Source organism: Hyperoodon ampullatus (assembly GCF_949752795.1).
Source record: "Hyperoodon ampullatus genome assembly, chromosome: 13".
NCBI lineage: Eukaryota > Metazoa > Chordata > Mammalia > Artiodactyla > Ziphiidae > Hyperoodon > Hyperoodon ampullatus.
Window position 1 is genome coordinate 10659086 of NC_136926.1, and position 20162 is coordinate 10679247.

General features: G+C 45.3%; 1 protein-coding gene and 1 pseudogene across 2 annotated transcripts in view; one reads left to right on the top strand and one right to left on the bottom strand.

The window, feature by feature from the left end:
* The window catches only part of CCDC60 (coiled-coil domain containing 60), a gene marked incomplete at both ends in the record, with an annotated part of 162854 nt that overhangs the window by 57512 nt on the left and 85180 nt on the right, over positions 1–20162 (bottom strand). The window lies entirely within an intron of this gene.
* On the top strand, positions 10847–11880 carry LOC307061886 (heterogeneous nuclear ribonucleoprotein A1-like; annotated as a pseudogene). Its single transcript has one exon. The product of its transcript is annotated as a heterogeneous nuclear ribonucleoprotein A1-like (transcript).

Sequence of the window (20162 nt, forward strand, 5' to 3'; positions counted from 1 at the left end):
AAATAAATCAGTTTCTTCCCAGATTGTAGAGGCTGAAGGCTTGGAGAACCCATTTCATCTGGCTGGCTCACGTCTTGCTTTGTCAGCCCACCCAGACATATCGATTTCAGAGGAGGAGAGGGCAAACACCATAGAAGGGAGGGATGGATCTGAAACACTATCCTGAAATTCTTGAATTTTCAGGCAACCCCTACAGGCAAATTAATAAGCCAGCCCTAGCTCAAACGCACCAAGCAAATATTTTGCATTTAAATTCCCGCATTAGAATGCCCTGTTTATACAATAACTTAATAAATCTGCCTGGCTGCCAAATTGACAAGAAGGTGAGAATCATTCATTAAAATGCAAATGCAATTGAGATGAAATTTGGAATACATTTATTACAGTAATTGAACTTCAGTCAACTGTAGGCACAACACAGATTCTGAACTACCTTTCAGACAAAAGGACGTGTTGCGTTATCAACACCCCCCCACACACCCCAAGTTAATATCTTTGTCAGCATGCAAATTAAAGCCATTTCCTGAGGGCCAATGATTTGCAATGGAGGATTTCACTCTTCTTTATAGGACAAGATTGCCAGAGATAAAGGTCAACTGTATACACAAAAGATTGCTCTGGTAGCATACTGTGTATACAGCAAATTGATTGCAAACATATTCTGAGCGCTTACTGCAACAATATTCTTATTAAATCACATCTGAACATCTCTTTACTCTCCCTGGGTTATTTGCTAATTGTAATGCCTAACAATGGGAGATTCGCCAAGTCAGGATTTCACCTCTCAGATCAAAAGTTTCAGATGGATTTCTCTCCTGTCTGAATGACTCAGCCCAAAGATGAGGCCCAGTTCAAGGGTTCTTTTTAATCAGATGGAAGAAAGATGCAACTGGGACTGTGCTAAAGACACAGAAAAATTGACTCGCAAGGGAGAAGTCACTTTATCTGCTTCAGTTTTATTCTCTCTGGCTCCTTTGCAAAATTCACGTGGCATTTCTGAGGTCTGGGCAAACAGCGCACCTGCACCTAGCAGACGCTGTTTGAGTCGGAAGAAGGCACAGCCTAGAGTCTCTCTTTGGCCACAGGCCACAGTCTTCCTTTGCTATTCAGAAGTGACCTTAGTGGCAAAATACAATTCATTTCACCTGTAAAATGGAGAGATTGCTTTTGTCCCCTTCATCCCCCTCAGATTCATTAATTCATAATGAAGTGATGTCCACTCTATTTCCTAAATGTCACTAGACTGACTTCCTGTTGCCACCACCCTAGCCAGAAACCATCTATTACTCTAAGTAGCTTCCTACCTCGTCTTTCTCCTTCTCAATCCATTGTCCACCTGGCTGTCACAGGGCTCTTTCTGAAATGCAGACTCATTCCCATCAGAGTGTTCCAAACACTTCAGTGGCTTCCCACCGCTCTCAGGATGAAGTTCAGACTTTTTCCCATGGCAATAAGTCCCTCTAAGATCTGGGCTTTATCTCTAACTGTTAGGGGAACCACTGACTGAAACCACCCACCCTGGCCAGGCACCACAGTAACCATTTGCGTGAATTGTTTTACGACAGGAGGCCCTGGTAGGGAAGCCGGAACTAACAAGCCACCACCAACTGGAAGAATTCGGGAAAGGTCAAAAGGAGACGCCAGTTCATATGTCCTACAAACCTCCCAGAATCCTCCCCGCTGGAATCCATCTTGGCTGAGTGATGCATGTGCCATCAGGAAGGACCCGAGTCAGAATGATTGGCCAGAGACTGACCCAGAAACTAATCCTATCACCATAAAACCCGAGACTGTGAGCCACGTGGCAGAGCGGTCTTCCTGGGATCCCTTACCCTGCTGCTCTCCACCCGGTGCCCCTTCTCAATAAAATCTTTTGCTTTGTCAGCACGTGCGTCTCCTCGGACGATTCATTTCCAAGTGTTAGACAAGAGCCGACTCTCGGGCCCTGGAAAGGGGTCGCCCTTCCTGCAACACAACCACTCATCCAGTCATTCATTTGTATCTCTCTACCCCTCAGAACCCTATGATTCTGCCTCTTCCTGCAGCACTTCCTCCCCCTTTTCACTTGCTGATTCCAAGGCTTTGGAAAAACTGTCAACTGTTGACCACTCAATACTGCTACTCCCTCCCTCCCTCCAGCTCTAGGCTAGGTCAAGTGCCTCCTCTGTGCCCTCACAGCTCCCGTGTCTACGTGCAGTGTTATTGCACTCGTCACACTATATGGCAATTGCCTAGTTCCTTGTCTGCTTCTCCCACTAGAATGCAGACTCCTTGAAGACAGTGCCTGATAAAGAGCAGGCAGTCAGCATTTACTGGTTTTCCTTCCCTACCTCTCGCCCTTTCTCCCAATGGCAGAAAGTGCCATTTCCTGAGCTTCCTTAGTAAAGACCACATTATCTTGGACATCAAATACCTAGATAAAAAGTCGACAAAACAAAACAACAACAAACAAAACTACATTTTCCAGCTGCCCTGGCAGATAGGACAAGCCAGTGAGGTACAAGAGGAAATCGTTGGGAGGGACTTCTGGGAAAACTCTATAAAGGAGGTTAACACAGCTGGATGGCATATGCCCTTTGGTCCCTTTTTTCCTTTTCTTCCTTCCTGCTGCCTGGAACTTAGCTACAATGGCTGCAGTGCCAGCAGCCATTGTGTGAGCATGAGGAAACCTTGCAGGTGGAAGCAAACACTAAGGATAGTGGATTAAAAGACAGAAGGGATCTGGGCACTTCCTCCAGAAGGGAAACCTCTTTTATGTGAGGGAGGTAAGCCTTTACCTTGTTTAAGTCACGGTAATTTCAGGGCTCTGTTTGCTACGCAGTTGAATATAGCCCCCAACTGACAATCTCTCTTAGTCTCTGTCTCTGTTTCTGTCTCTGTCTCTTTTTTCCTTGACTAAACTGTCATGATTATCACGTTTGAAATGCCATCATCTTGGCTAAATCACTGGCCGTGGACTAGGGAGAGATATTATGAGAGGTTAGTTTGGATCATGGGAAATGAGGCAAGGAAACTTAGAGGCATGAAACTCTTCTGTGAGAGGTAGGTCTGGGAGCATCTCCACTGAGGGTGCCTGAACATCTGGGAAATATACCACAGGAGGGTCTGAGCCTGTAAGGAATGAAGGCTGGGGGCCCAGGGGAGTGGCTGCAGTTGGAGAGAAGCAGGTACTGTCTGGGGTGGTGGGAGGAGGTGCACAGTGACGACTTGAGCGGCACTGAGCTAGGCTCTCGATGTGCAGTTCTCTCCTTGCATCCACACGCCATCCCTATGAAGGAAGTACTCTTCATTTTGTTATTGAGGAAAGCATGGCTCATAGAGGTCAAGTAGTAGTCTGACCAGAGGTTAGTAACTGCTGGAGCTGGAACTTAAACCTGGGTAGCCTGATTCCAAAGTGTCGCATGAGGAAAATGCACTGGTTTTAGAAAAGGTCTCTTCTAGGTTTAACTGCTCATCGTTTCCTTGCTACTCAATGTCTGTGACTTTGGGTGAGTCATTTTTACCTCTTTGAGATGCACGTTGCTCATCTGTAGCATTGGGATAAACTGACACCCTCCCAGGATATTGTTGAAACCATATATGAGAGGCAGTTAGCATGATGCCTGGCACATCGGAGATCTTCAATAAATGGTAACAACCACTATTTTCATCCTCCTCCTCCTCATCATCTCCATGAAGCTATAAATGACTGCTGTTACAACAACTCTCTGGCTTTGCACACAGGACGGCCGTTTGGCTCCAAGCCTCCACAGGCTTCTGGGAAGCGGCACTTGGCTCACATGTCAGGCTTAGGGGTTTCTCTCCTCTGAGGGTAGCGGCAAGAACAGTCTAATTAGACCACAATTATTTTGGGGTTCGGTCAACTGCATTACACAGTAATTCATAAAGTTCTGTGAATCCACTGTACGTAGTGGTGGTAAGATCAACGCTTGGTTGTCATGTTAAGTAATGAAATTTATTAAGCTGAAGAGCCAGGGAATTAACCTCTGCTCTGCTGAATAAAAATTGACATGCAGGGGCTTCCCTGGTGGCGCAGTGGTTGAGAGTCCGCCTGCCGATGCAGGGGACACGGGTTCGTGCCCCGGTCCGGGAAGATCCCACATGCTGTGGAGCGGCTGGGCCCATGAGCCATGGCTGCTGAGCCTGCGCGTCCAGAGCCTGTGCTCCGCAACGGGAGAGGCCACAACAGTGAGAGGCCCGCGTACCGCAAAAAAAAAAAAAATTGACATGCAGAGACCTTCTAATTATTTTAAGTGGTTTTCTTTTCTGGGTTCTTCCTTTACTTAATGTCTATCTCAGACCTTCACTAAAGAAAATGAAGAAAGCAGGAAAGGAGGACAAAGAGGTAAAAGAGGAGGAGCAAGAGGTGGAAAGAAGCATATAAGGAACCCGCACCCGGCCTGGGGACCCCACTGAAGACAGGAGATGATCATCAGGCTGACGGGTTTGGGCGAAAGTGGGACATTAAGGTCAGTTAGGAAGCCAGGTTCTAATTCTAATCCTACCAACAACTAACTGGCTGTGTGATGTAGGCAGAATAGTTAGCCTACTGATTTAGGGATAACCATCACCCCACTGCCTCTATCACGACCACCATCACCGCTAGAACGTCAATAATCACCACGTGGCAATAGCTATGAAAAGGCTTTAAAGTTACTAACTCTCTAACTTCTAAAACAATTCTCCAAGGCAGCCATTAGCAGTATTACCCACCCATCTCACAGTGAGGAAACTGAAGTACAGAGAGGTTCGGTGACTTATGCAAGGTCACCTAGACGGGGTGCAGTGGAGTCTGGACTCGTATCCAGGCCTGAGCCTGTCTTCCTCATCTGTCTTTTTGAGATAGTATTATCTTATCTGACTTGTGAAAGATGAAAAATGAGGAAACAGATGTGAAAGCATTTTTTAAAAAGTCAGAGTACAATCTGTACAACAAAGCACAATTGGGTACACACATAGGTAAGTTGGTGACAAGTAAAATTAAGATGCAAACAAAGCTGTACCTCTGTGAACCTCTGTGCGCTCTCTGCTAAACCCTCTGCCACCTTAGGCACCACTCAAGGAATTGAAAAAGGCAGGACATGTTTGGCTGGGGGTTTGGAGTCCAAAAGTCTTGGCAACGTAACGACTAAAATGTTCCTGCCTCTTAGCACTGTTCCCCTGATGTCTTGGTCCTCCACCAGGCAACAGAGTCAGCTTCCTAAATGTGAAGATGCACATCCTATGAAGGATGCACCACTCCGCTGTCCTCGCAGCTCCCCACCATCTGGGCTGACTCCACCCTGCTTTGTCTCAGGGCTGTACACTTCGGAGGGGCTAAGTAACAAAAGTTTTCCATCCTGGATGCCATGTCTTTCCCCTGCCATTCCCTCTTCCCTGGCCTCCCTATCTTGGACCTCCTTTCCTCTCCAATCCTTTCCAATACTGCACGTCGTCTCCAGGCTTCCCAGTACAGCCTCCAGGGCTCTGCGTGAGCTGGACCTGCCCCACCCCCTCAGCCTCGTCCTTGCCCCCGGATGCTCTAGCAACACCATCACGCTACACAACCATGCTCTGCTTCATCTCGTGCCTTTGTCTCTCTGCTTGGAATGCCCTTTCTTCTTCTTCACCTGGTTAACTTCTACTCATCCTTTAGAACTTACTCAGGTATAAACCCCACCCTGTGTGGAAGCTGCCTCTGCTTTTCCCGTGCTGGAGCAGCCACCTCTGGTATGTGCTGCCCTCAACTGCCGGTTGACTTGTTTCTGCCCTCCTCCTACCCCCACTACCAGATGGAGCTCCCAGAGGGCAGGGACAATTTCTAAACCTTTTGTGTGTCCCCAGAACCAGCACATGGGGAGTCCTCAGAAAATATCTGTTGCCTGAATAACTAACCATTTGAAATTCTTGCATCTCTAATCTGAATTAAATACATGCCTCCTTTTGGGCATGTAACAATGGCACAACCCTACTCTGATGTGGCACGTTCGCGTTCTCTTTGGGTGCAGTGGGTGTACAGAACCGTCTGTGCAGAAGCTGAATCATCCGAACAGGATAGAGATAAATGGATGCCTTTGAAATTTATTTTTTTTTCCAGCTGGGAACTAGACTATAGCGGTGTTCTGGAAGAAGTGATCAAATGAAACAGGCTCCCCATGTGCCTCTCAGGAAAGTTATTTCTTTAGCTCGTAATGTGGTCTCTGACCTACCTTGTGCCCAGTGACCACAAGCGGTGCTTAAACCCCTCAAAGGAACACAGATCCAGCCCTTAATACCAGGTTACACAATAGGCATACGTTGTGCTTTGACTGATGGCACAAGTTCATGGACTTTGCAAGCTTTTGTGACCTCACAGTTCACACACACACACACACACACACACACACACACCTCGTTCACACACCATCCTCCACCAAAATCCATCTCAGACCTTGTATACATCTTGAAATGTAAGCACAGTGACAGCAGCCTAAAATGGTCATTTTGTCAGAGGATGCTGAGCAAGGCTGCCATCCCCACTGGTTCCTTTGTGGTTAAAAGGTGCCTTGGCCCAGGGTTACTCTTTAATTAATGTGAGTCAGCATTTGTATGAGAGATGTATGCATCTCTTCTGGAAGAGGAAGATCTCTTCTGGAAGAGGAAAAATAAAAACCTGCCAAGTGTCAACAAACCGTTCCATATGCATCCCAATTGGGGCGATTTCTGGAAGGGAGCGGAAGCCCCCATAGCTCCGGTTTCTAGGCAACTGCTGTGAGGAGTTCTGAACCTCGCCGGGAAGGGAAGATGGGCAAGTCGGCCGTGGGGAGGAGCGTAACATGCCCCTTGCTGCTCTCCTCACTCCCCCACCCCGCCTTCTGTCTGTTTACCCCATCATATTTAGAAGCAAATTAGAACTTGGAGGGGCTGTGGAAGAAGCTAGCTATCCTTGAGTGCAAAAACCCTGGCGAGGATTAGGCTTTGAAAATTATCCTAATGATAGCCATTACCTATAGAGCACTTTCTGAGTGTCAGGCAGGGCCCCAAGGCCTCACACGTATTATCTCATTTAATCCCTACAAGAGCCCTGCAAGGCAGGTACTATCATTTCAAAGGCAGAGAAACTGAGGTTCACCTCAGTTTGAAATGAAGCCACCTACCTAAAGTCACACAATGAGAAGGTGGCAAAGCCAGGACTTCCACTCTGGTCTGTCTGAATCTAGGAGTCACCGATTTTTTTTTTTTTTAAGTATAGTTGATTTACAATTTTGATTTAGTCTCCGGTATATAACATAATGACTCAGTAGTTTTAGAGATTATACTCCACTTAAAGTCATTATAAAATAATGGCTATATTTCCCCGTGCTGTAAGCTTATTTATTTTATATATAGTAGTTTTCCTAACCACTGCCCTCTCCTGCCTTCCATCAACACACAGAAACTTACCCCACCTGAAAAAAAAAAAGCATACCATTTGGAGGCAGTTCAGCAATCAGTTTTCAGTTCTGAGATAAACTGGTTGAGTATTTTTTTTTTTTTTTTAAAGAATGTAAGCCCCACCCTACAATACCCATTACTATCTATTGTGCTCATTGACTAAAGGGGATGGAAGGATTGTTCATGGACCAGCCAGTGTGGACAGAAAACATGCATCAGCAGAGAAACAGGCTTTTTCTGGAGCACACTGGCAATCTCCAGAGAACCACTGGCTTACAATTTTGAAACAGACAACAGACGATGGAATCAGGCACAAGACCACAAGCCTGTGAGCTTTTGACCCGTGTTCTTCTGCTTGATTGATGGTGGGGATTACCTGCTGGAGAACAAGAACTGCTCAGGAATTCACAACAGCTTTTTCGCTAAGTGTCAGCATGAGGGGAAACTGCAGGGCTCTGAGGCGCGGTGCAGCTGCTGGGGGCAGCGTGTGGTGAAAGGCTTCCCTGCTCAATTCACAACTTGGGTCTTGCCTGCCGCCAGGAGGGGCAGCTTCTGATGGCCTCCTGGACGTGGGGCGGCTGTCTGCCGCAGCTTGTCTTTGTCATGGGACGTTCAGAGAGATCCCAGAAGATGCAAAACCTCTGTTCAGGACCTCGGCCAGCTCCACCCCCCACCCCGACCCCGGCCCCCATTTACCCAGGGTCTGCTGAGCTGCCTCAGTTTGAAAGATGTTCTGTTTACTACCTGATCCCAGGATTAAACTCTCTTCTTCCTCTCACATTTGAGATGACCTTACATCAATCCCTAGCCCAGTGTCTGAAACAGAGCAGGAACTTAGCAAAAGGTGTCTACAGTCACCCAACCTTCCAGGTCCTGTCCTGGCTGCGATCGTGTGTTTTCTCTGCCAGGGATCCCTCCCCCAACTCTATATCCTTTTTACCTGGTCATTTCCTAGTCACTTTTCTAGACCAAACACTTCCTAAGGGTGTAAACTCAAAGAACCACAGAGGTATTGCAGGGAAAAGGTAAATGAGTCCAAACACACTCTTTTTAAGGCAGTATCTAGTCTACAAAACACCATAGACACTCTTACCAATAATTTGGCCTGTGATCCCTTCTCCAACACTTCCCTGCTCCCAGGTCCCAGGCCCTGAGAGCTCTTTAAGCTCTTTTTTTTTTTTTTTTTTTTTTGCGGCAAGCGGGCCTCTCACAGCTGTGGCCTCTCCCGTTGCGGAGCATAGGCTCCGGACGCGCAGGCTCAGCGGCCATGGCCCACGGGCCCAGCTGCTCCGCGGCATGTGGGATCCTCCCGGATCGGGGCATGAACCCGCATCCCCCGCATCAGCAGGCGGACTCCCAACCACTGCGCCACCAGGGAGGCCCAAGCTCTTATTTTTATCTTTGTATAACTATGAATAAAGTGCTGCTCAACTGTACAACCTCAGGGCCACTATTAACACTGTATTCTACAAATTGAGTTTTTTGGGGGTGCCATTCACTCTGAAACATACATTGCGAATGGTAGCCCCTGGAACTGTGCAAAGGGGCAGCCCTGTTCTGAACATATACCACTCCTTTCCCCACCCCAGTCCGTGCATGGGTAATAGGAGACCTTCAGAGAAAGTTCACTGGATCTAAAGGTTGCTTTTCAGCTAATGGGCATTTTGGGCTGTTTCAGGGCAGGGATGGAGATTCAGATTCTCGCCTTAACTAGTTGTTTGGATTTGGCCTTATTTAATGGATTCCCGAATAAGCTCTTCCGATTTAAAGATTATCTTGCAAAGCAATGTTCTAATTGGTTTCTTTTACTTTGCACCCACATTCTGCCAGGAAACTCTTGTTTGGAGCTAATCCGACCCAGAACGACTCCTAAAGCTAAACACACAGTCAGATGTGCTGAAGAGCCAGGACATGCATTTTCCTTAAGTGGTACCCATGGGCCTGACAGAGCAGCACCAAAACAGTCAGAATTTCCTGACCCTCAAAACTCTGTCTGGGGGCTTCCCTGGTGGCGCAGTGGTTGAGAGTCCACCTGCCGATGCAGGGGACACGGGTTCGAGCCCTGGTCTGGGAAGATCCCACATGCCGCAGAGCGGCTGGGCCCGTGAGCCACAACTACTGAGCCTGCGCGTCTGGAGCCTGTGCTCCGCAGCAAGAGAGGCGGCAACAGTGAGAGGCCCGCGTACCGCAATGAAGAGTGGCCCCTGCTCGCCGCAACTAGAGAAAGCCCTCGCACAGAAACGAAGACCCAACACAGCCATAAATAGATAAATAAAATTAAAAAATATATATATATATATATATCATTCTAATTCGAGGCAGGGAAGTAAGCTACTTCAGTGCTTTAAAAAAAAAACAAAACAAAACTCTGTCTGTCTGCCTCATATACAATCTAAGGGAACTTGCTGAAACATCATTCCTGGCACTTCTCAGGCTGTTTGATTTGACTGTCCTGCATTTTCTTGAAGCTCGGGGCAGAAAAGTGCTTCTGCAAGCATTCTTGCTGACTTTGTTCTCATTTCCATGGGAAATGTTGGGAAGATAAAGTCCAGGTAAGTAAGTTTGTAAGGGGGTCCTTCTAATCCCAAGGGGGATGGCAGTGTTCTGCTGTGATGAGGCTTGACTTTGGGACAATGTCTCATTCCACATTACTGTCCATCTATTGAAATGATTTATGTGACGTATCTGGGCTGCTCAATAGAAAAAAAAAAAAAATTGTGCTCTCTCTATAGGTTTTTCAACAAGAAAAAGCCCAGAAAACCTCTATGGTTATACACTAGGGTGGCTTCCCTCAGATTGATTAGGGAAAAGGCATCTTGGAGCCCCTAAAGGTAACCTCTCACATGCAGGTAGCCCTGATTGTCTGGGGGAAGGTTCCTAATCAAACCCTATGGGATTTGAGAGCTATGATGGTGTGGATCAGTGAGACATCAGAAAGAACGGCTAGTACGGTCTCTAAGAGCTTGGAAGACCTGTTCTCGACAGCGACACGCTGTGGCAGTGAGGGGCAATGGAGGACACAGCACCGATTTTCTCCCTCCACCTCTGGGTGTGGAAGGTAACCAATAAAGCTACTCATTAGACATTTCAAGGGGGAGGTGAAGCTCCTAGAGGGAGACACTTGACTTCCTGTGAAAAATTGATGTGATGGCTCCTATGGCTAGCTGGAAAAATATAAGAAGTGTGACTTAAATTTGTAGCCTATGTTACAAAAGAGATGGTCCTTATGATGCAGCTGCTCATATTCTAAATGCTTCCTGTGTACTAACTAATTTAATCTTAAAAACAATGTCTGAAAAGTATCTAGCTCTTTGTCTCTCAAGGCAAAGGACAAACTACAGTACCCTAAGCTTCTTAGTTGTATGCTCTCCAGCATTTGACTTTCCTTCCAATCAGATAGGAATGAGAAAACTCTGGGTCCCCACACAGGTGATAAGAAAATCTCTCCTAAAGAATGGACAGCTTTTCTGCCCGTGGACGCCGCCAAGTAAGCATCGTTGACGTCTCCCCCGCCTCCACTGCTGTCGTTTCTAAGTCAGAGTCGCCCAAAGAGCCCGAACAGCTGTGGAAGCTTTTCATGGGAGGTTTGAGCTTTGAAACAACCAACGACAGTCTGGGGAGCCATTGTGAGCAGTGGGAAGCGCTCACAGACTGTGTGGTGATGAGGGATCCAAACACCAGGCACTACAGAGGCTTCGGGGTTGTCACATATGCCACTGTGGAGGACGTGGATGCGGCCATGAATGCAAGGCCACACGAGGTGGATGGGAGAGCTGTGGAACCAAAGAGGGCCATCTCAAGGGAAGATTCTCAAAGACCTGGTGCTCACTTAACTGTGAAAAAGATTTTTGTTGGTGGCATTAAAGAAGACACTGACGAACATCACCTAAGAGGTTATTTTGAACAGTATGGGAAAATTGAAGTGACTGAAATCATGACTGACCGAGGCAGTGGCAAAAAGAGAGGCTTTGCTTTCATAACCTTTGATGACCATGACTCCATAGACAAGACTGTCATTCAGAAATAGCACACTGTGAATGGCCACAACTGTGAAGTAAGGAAAGCCCTATCTAAGCGAGAGATGGCTAGTGCTTCATCCAGCCAAAGGGGTCGAAGTGGTTCTGGAAGCTTTGGTGGTGGTCGTGGAGGGGGTTTTGGTGGGAGTGACAACTTTGGTCATGGAGGAGACTTCAGCAGCCAAGGTGGCTTTGGTGGCAGCCATGGTGGCGGTGGCTATGGTGGCAGTGGAAACGGCTATAATGGATTTGGTAACAATGGAAGCCATTTTGGAGGTGGTGGAAGCTACAATGATTTTGGCAGTTACAACAATCAATCTTCAAATTTTGGACCCATGAAAGGAGGAAACTTTGGAGGCAGAAGTTCTGGCCCCTACGGTGGTGGAGGCCAATACTTTGCCAAACCCGAAACCAAGGTGCCTATGGTGGTTCCAGCAGCAGCAGTAGCTATGGCAGTGGCAGAAGGTTTTGATTACTGCCAGGAAACAAAGCTTAGCAGGAGAGGAGAGCCAGAGAAGTGACAGGGAAGCTGGAGTTTACAACAGATTTGTGAACTCAGCCAAGCACAGTGGTGGCAGGGCCTAGCTGCTACAAAGAAGACACGTTTGAGACAATACTCATGTGTACGGGCAAAAAAGCTCAAGGACTATATTTGTGACTAATTGTATAACAGGTTATTTTAGTTTCTGTTCTGTGGAAAGTGTAAAGCATTCCAACAAAGGGTTTTAATGTAGATTTTTTTTTTTTTGCGCCCATGCTGTTGATTGCTAAATGTAATAGTCTGATCATGATGCTGAATAAACGTGTCTTTTTTCAAAAAAAGAATGGACAGAATCCCAGTGGCGCGGTCAAGCAGTTGGAGTGAGGTATAAACACCAGCCATCAGGAACACTGACTGTGTTGCTTGTATGTGTGTCTAACACATGCAGTCCAAGTGCCAGACATATGCATCTTAACTCATTTACCCATGACAACCAAGTTTTATTATTATCCTCATTTTACAGAGGAGGGCAATGAGATTCAGAGAGATTAGGTAGCTTGCCCATATTCAAACAGTTTGTCAGTGGTGGAGCCGGGATTCAGGCTGGTTCCAAAAGCCATGACATACTACCTGTCAATACAGCAGATCAGGGGAGGGGTAGGTGACTGGAAAACTGGTTTTAAAGATGATTCTTGTGCTTATGCACTTCTGAGTAGAGTCATGAGGAAATGTATACCTGTTGAAATATACTTACAAGCATTAATTTCGGAATAACAGGGTTTGAACTGCCTGCTGTTTTATTGTTATTATTGCTTTGTACTCCTGTGGGTCATGGGCTGGACCAATGCCCGAGCGTCACTTTTCTCACAGTGGGCTGCAGGCTGGTTCTTGGCCTGGCATCCTAAGTTTCGCTCCTGGGCACCGTACAGGTTCTCGGAGATGCGCTTGGCGAACTGGTGAGGTTTCTGACTTTCTAATATAATTTTATTTTATTTTACTTTTAAGTGAAATCATCACTGCAAAGAGTCAGTTAATATTACAGAGAAGATCCAGAAAAAGACGAGGTCAAAGGCTATAGTCTGTAGAGAACAAATGGAAGTTTTCCCTTGCATTGATAAAGGTGAATGGATTATAGGCTTTGGCAACAGGCTCATCTGAGTGAAAACCATCAGAACAATCACTTGTTCTGGGAGGGGCTGGGATTAAAGGCAGTGCTGAGTAAGACAAAGGTTTTATGTGAAGAATTCTGGGGAAGAGAACTGATCTCGCAGATGCAGATTGGGTCTGCCTATGGGTCAGTTGGACACTGCCAGTGAATTTGGGGGGAGGGTTTATTTCATGACCAGTTTTTGTTGTCATTTTGCTCTCCATATACTGCTCTTTTGCTTCTGATGACTATGCTAAGGTGAAAAGGGCAAAAAGTCATGTCTGAGGTATTGTCAACCTCTTACACCCTGTTTTTTTTTTTTTGCTTTGCTTTCATTTCTTATGGGAAAAGCTCAATTGTTTCAAGCATTTATGAACTAGCTATTTTCAGCAACTGAAACCCAGTATAAATCTAGAGGACTTCAGTTAAGGGTCAAGAACCTTAAAGCTGCATGCCCTAGGAATTTATCTTATGGAACTAGAGTATTAGAATGATGTAACTCTGAAGATGTCCATCTAAGCACTGTTTATATAACAGGAGAACAAATCAAAAACAACCAAGAAGTCCAATGATAGGAAAGTGGCTAGATAAATTATGCTACATTCTTACACTGGAATATTATACAACCATTAAGATGGTTGTACTTGAGTGAATATTTGATATTAAAGACATTGCTATTTGTTTTAGATGTGATAATATTACTGTGGTTACGGTTTTAAAAAGAGTCCTTCTCTTCTCTAGTCTTCTCTAGGCCTTCTCCTAGATAGTTGTTTGAATATTTATGGATAAAATGATAAACGCTTCAAAATAATAGGGGAGGATGATGTGTAAATGAAACAAGATTGACTATAAGTTGATAATCATTGATCTGAGCAATGGGTACATAGAAGTTCATTGTATTGTTCTGTTCAAATACAGATACTTGAATATTTTCATACTAAAAAGTTTAAAAAATGAAATTGTGGATGTGCATTTATTGACATGGAAGATGTTCATAACCTATTGCTAAATAAAAAATCAGGTTACCAAATAGAATATGCAAAATGGTTCTATTTTTTTTTTGGTAAAAAAATACACATGTATATATAAAAATATTGATAAAAGTTGACATACCAAAATACGAATAGGGATGATTCCTAGGTGATGTAATTGAGTGTGGTTCTATTACTTATTAATATCTACTTCTCCATATTTTCCAGTTTTTCTAAATCATCTTATTTGTGTATTTTTAAAAGTTCTTTAAAATATAGGGCTCGGGAAACTGTTTGGCAGTATTGACTACAGCTGAGTCTATGCGAGCTCTGAGAGCCAACATTTCCACTTTTAGGTATGTTCCCAACAGAAACGCATACACACGTTCAGCCAAAAACATGTGTAAGAATGTTCATAGCAGCTCTCTTCATAATAGCCCTAAAGAGGAAACCACCCAAATGCCCATCAATCCCAGAACGAGTATGTTATGCTACCTTCACACAATGGAAACTGCCCAGAAACTGAAGGATTACAAACCCCAAATCTGTGAGGCAGTGTGGATAAATCTCAGAAACACAATGTCCAATGAAAAAAAAAACAAAGAGATACGATAAGAGTGCCAACTGTACAATTTCACTTACGCAACGTTCAAAACAGGAGATACTAAATGTAAGTCCTAGAAGTCAAGAGAGTGATTTTCTTTGGGGTGGGATAGTGACTGGAAGGGACACAAGGCGGTTTTCTGAGGGGCCTGGTAATGTTCCTTTTCTTGATGGGGGTGTGGGCTCCATGGGTGTGTTCATCTTGTGAAAATTTATTGAGCTGTAGGCTTAATGATTTGTGTGCTTTCCTGTATTATGTTATATTTCAATAAAAAGTTCCAAAAATTACAGGGCTTAATGCAGGCAGCATTTGCGCTAAGTGGTGGATTACTGCTTTATTGTACAGCCTGTGGTGACATCCATTAGAATAATGGCTTGTTGAACAATCCCAATAGGAAGAGATTTCAAATTAATATGGAAATCCAGCACTAACAGCTGCATTTGCACAGCCTCCACTTACAAACTAGCCATCCTCACTCCCCGCTCCTACCCGGTATCAGATTTGCTCCAATGGTCCCTTAAACACGGACCTCTGAGGTTCAGAATCTGGGACCAGGTGTGACATGCTGGATCTCGTGCTGAGCTCTGCCTGTAGCCCCATGACTGGGGACAGGGAGAAATCTATGGGATCATGGTCATACTGTACAATAGCTACAGTCACTTGGGGAACATGAAGGATGTAACACACGCAGCTACCATTTATCAAGTATTTACCATGTGTCAGGCACTGTTCTAAGTGCTTTATTAACTCATTTAATCCTCACAAGATCCCTGAGAGAGGAAGAAAGTATTTTTGCAGTCTCTACTCTGGGGAATCAGAGAAATGAGGAAGGCTGTTCTCCACTATGTGGCTTGTAAGCCACAGAGCTGGGATTTGAACCCCAGCAGTCTGGCTCAAAGCCTGCATGGACTCACATGACGTGTCTGTCCTTACTGCTCTGAGCTAGGTTTCCTCGTGGCTCAGCCCGGCCGCCTGATCTTTTCAGAGATGCATCCTGCCACCTTCCATTCCCCCGTCCCCTCAGCCTGATGCCTAAAAAAAATGCCAGAGGGATTCTGAAACATGCATTCATTCATTCAACAAAAGTATTTATAAACACCAAGTACATTCCAGACACTGTGCTGGACACTGACAATATATTTGTGAGAAAGAGATATGGCCCCGGTTGTTAGGGAGCCTTTAATCTAGTGGTGGAAATGGCCATTATTCAAATAACTAAACAAAATTGCAAAATTATACACATTGAGCAAGAAGTACAACATGGAACAAAGGCCCTAGAGTAGATGTGAGTTCCAGCTCTGCTACTAACACATCCTGTGATCTTGGACAAGGCAATTCTGGGCTATGGTTTCCTCACCTGGGACATGGGGGCCTTAGACTAGATGATCAATTCTCAAACTGACTATGGTAGTCAATGCTACCACATCTGTGGGATGTTAATTTAGGATGGCTGTGCATGAGGACAAAACGTTCCATTGTCAGTTCAGTTGTGTTTTCATAAGCTCTCTCTTCTTGTTATTCAAGCTTTTATTTCTGGACACATATTCCAGGGGATGCTGGGGTATGCCACCCAGAATCCCCCTTCTAGACAGAGGCCCCCATTTCTCCAGGTGCTGGTGTCTGCTGAGGGCACATAGCTGAGTTCTTTCCCGGGATCTGTCATCAAATAAAAGGAGCTGCTTCAATAAAGGGTACGCCCCTCCTTAGAGGAAACCTGCATTCAGCGACTGGTTCCTCCAAGAACGAAGGTCTGGTCCTCTTGCCTCTAAAGCTGGGATATCTCAGAATGGCCATCCCAGCTCCAGAGCTCCCTGCGGGATCATCTGAAGTTTGCACTGTGATTGCTTCTTAGCTCAACTTTTCCCTCTGCCCATCCTGCTGCCCTTACTTGCTTACAGGTGTTGCTCCTCAGAGCACTTCCCAATGAACAACCTGCACAAAAATCTCCATCTCAGAGTCTGTCCCAGGGAGACTGACCTACAGAAGTTAGGTCCAAGAGTGATCCTAAGAAGTAGACTCTAAAATGGGATTTTGGATCAGTCTCCCAAGGCAACAGAAATAAAAGCAAAAATAAACAAATGGGATGTAATCGAACTTGTAAGCTTCTGCACAGCAAAGAAAACCATCAACAAAACAAATGGACAACTTGCAGAACGGGAGAAAAGATTTGCAGAACGGGAGAAAAGATTTGCAGAACGGGAGAAAAGATTTGCAAATGATGCCACTGACAAGGGGTTAATACCCAAAATATACAAACAGCTCATATAACTCAGTATCAAAAAAGCAAATAACCCAATCAGAAATGGGCAGAAGACCTAAATAGACATTTCTCCAAAGAATACCTCTGGATGGTCAATAGGCACATAAAATATTCAACATCACTAATTATTATAGAAATGCAAATCAAAACCAGATGAGGGATTGCCTCACACTGGTCAGAATGGCCATCATCAAAAAGTCTACAAATAATAAATGGTGGAGAGGGTGTGGAGAAAAGGAAACCCTCCTCCACTGTTGGTGGGAATGTAAATTGGTGCAGACACTATAGAAAACAGTATGGAGGTTCCTTAAAAAACTAAAAATAGATCTACCATATGACCCAGCAATTCCACTACTGGGTATGTATCTGGAAAAAATGAAAACTCTAATTCGAAAAGACACATTCACCCCAATGTTCACAATGACACTAGTTACAATAGCCAAGACACAGAAGCAACCCAAGTGCTCATTAATGGATTGGCTTAAAAAGATGTGGTATGTCTATGAATGAAATATTACTCAGCCGTAAAAAAGAATGGAATATTACCATTTGCAGCAACATGGATGGGCCTAGAGAATATTATGCTTAGTGAAATAAGTAGACAGAGAAAGAAAATACTATATGATATCACATATGTGGAATCTAACAAATACTACAAATGAATCTATATACAAAAGAGAAACAGACTCATAGACACAGAAAACAAACTTAGGGTTACCAAAGGGGAATGGGAGGGGAGGGAGGAATAAATTAGGCACATGGGATTAACAGATACACACTACTATACATAAAGTAGATAAACAACAAGGATTTACTGTAGAGCACAGGGAATTTTACCCAATACCTTGTAATAGCCTATAACGGAATATAATCTGCAAAAAAAAAGATGGAATTTTGGAGCTGGATTAACCACCATCCATCTGGCATTGAGGACCTGACCCGGTGGCGTGCTGAGCCAAGCCACACCAGCTTGTGAGCGTGGACTGTGGACATCTCTTCCCAACCACACATTCAGTGCCATCACATTAGTAGCTTGAGGCTGGCTATGGTGGGAGTATTTACACCACAGAAATGAGCACATATAACATATCAAGATTCTTTTCCCCCCACGGAAGGGTGGGGTGTTAAACACGGGCCAGCAAGCCACCCAGCCCGTCTCCGGCAGTAGGTGCAGTAGTGAGTGGCTCTGGCAGGTTGCGGAAAGAGCAGCTGTCAGCACTCTCAGCGGGGAAGACGGGACCAGACACCCGCGGGAGGTGCTGCACGGGCTGGTGCAACATCTGGAGCTGTTGAGAGGTCTGGGGGAGGTGACGGGAACAAAGACTGTGGAGCTAGATGGCTGTTGTGCAGGGTCTACTGGTGCACCGGAGAAGGTCATAAAAGAGTGAGCGTGGGTAATCACCGATTCAAGGTGAAGCGTGAAAGCTAGAGAGCCTCTTGGCACATGTAACATTCCCTGTGACACAGTTATGATCCCAGTTATAACCCATCATAAGATGGAAGTGGTACACCTGGAATCAGGCACGAGCAGGGTCAGAGGGCACAATTCAGGTGCGTGAGCGGTGGTGCGGACTCCTGTGTCACCCACCGGCGACGCTGCACCATCCTATGCCTCCACTGTCTGACGGCGCCCCCCACTTGACCACGGCACACAAGTCTCCATCTGAGACGGCTTCCCTAGTGACCCATCCTGCGACACATATTAAACATCAGTGGATTTTATATCCAGACTTTTATCTAGTTTTTTTCCCTCATTCACGGTGTCTAATCTGCCACGTAGCCAGAAATGGAAGTCCATGGTTTAAAAATTAGCCAATGCTGAGCTATGTGCGTTTAAGTAGAATTCCTTACTACAGAACTTTACAGAACTTTGAAATTCTACTGTGAATTGGGAATCTCTGAGGTGGGGATAGAGTTCACAGCATTTTCCAAACATATGTGACCACAGAACACTTTTCTTCATAGTGCATCTTGTAGGATGGGTGCTCAGCTCAACATACAAGGGGAAACTTTGGAGAAGGTGACCTGTTCTCTTCAAGAGCTAAAATCCAGGGTGTCTCCTAAAACCATGAGCTCCCTCTGCTCGTGGTCTGGGGGGACTGAGGTCAGCATTACTGCAGTGATACTGAAAATGATGGAAGAGTAACAGTTGTCACTCATTGTCAGTATTTTATCTCCTGGCATTTCCTCTCTGAATGTAGCTGATATAGACTCTCCCTCTGGTAAAAAAAAAAAAAAAAAAAAAAAGGGATGCAAATGAAACAAACTCTGACCTGGATAATATCCCCTCCATTCCCTCCCAGCTCTGGGGAAGCCAAATATAGCGTGAGGTCTTTGTTTTAGATAACAGACCATCTCTTTTTCTTCCTCTGTCTCTTAAACACACACACACACACACACACACACACACACACGTGCACGCGCACACATTTAATCAATAGGGTAAATTCACCTTAGGACCTATTTACCTAAAAGTTTTGTAGGGTACTGCAGAACTGAGTTAAATCATTTTTTTGCCCCCAGGAGAGAAGCATATATTGTCTGTACTATGCAGGCTTCCCCTGAAATGGTGAGGAACATGCTTTTGCACGGTCCAAGACCACTGAGGTCTAGGGAACGGAAGATGCCAGCCTGAGGTCTTCTAGCTTGTCACACATGGCTGGGACTCTGAGTTCCCTGGTCTTGCCTCTGTTTTCAGGTCACTGGAGGAGCAAAGGGAAGGAAGTGAAGCAGAACAGGAGATTTTACGCACATTGTCTCCTTTCGTCCTCACCAAAAAAATCCTTGAAAGAAGGCATTGATTCCATTCTACAGATGAGAGGTAGGTTTAGAGAAGTAAAATGACCAGGCTGAGGTCACTCAGCTGATGAGTGTGACAGTACGGGGTTTCTTTGCTTCCAACGCTCATACCCTTCATTGCTGCCCTTGAGTATCTGCAGACAGTCTCAGGACAACCAGCTTAAAGACAACAACTACCTTTTATCGATCTACTCCTACATTCTTCACCCATATCTGCCCCCGCAAATCCCAACAACTGTGTGAAGCAGACTTCTTATCCCTGCAACGCATCCCATAGATAAAGAAACCAAGCTCTACAGAAGTGAATTGATTCGTTCATGGCCACCCAGGTAGTAACTGGTCGAGTCAAGATTTGAACCCACAGCTGACTCCAAAGCCAGTGCACTTTCAACTATACTGTGTGAACCCTCCAAGCCTGGCTATAAGCCTGAGAACACTGCCTGTCACCTGGGAAAGGATTTCAGAAAACAGAGTTTTGTGCAAACCTTTATG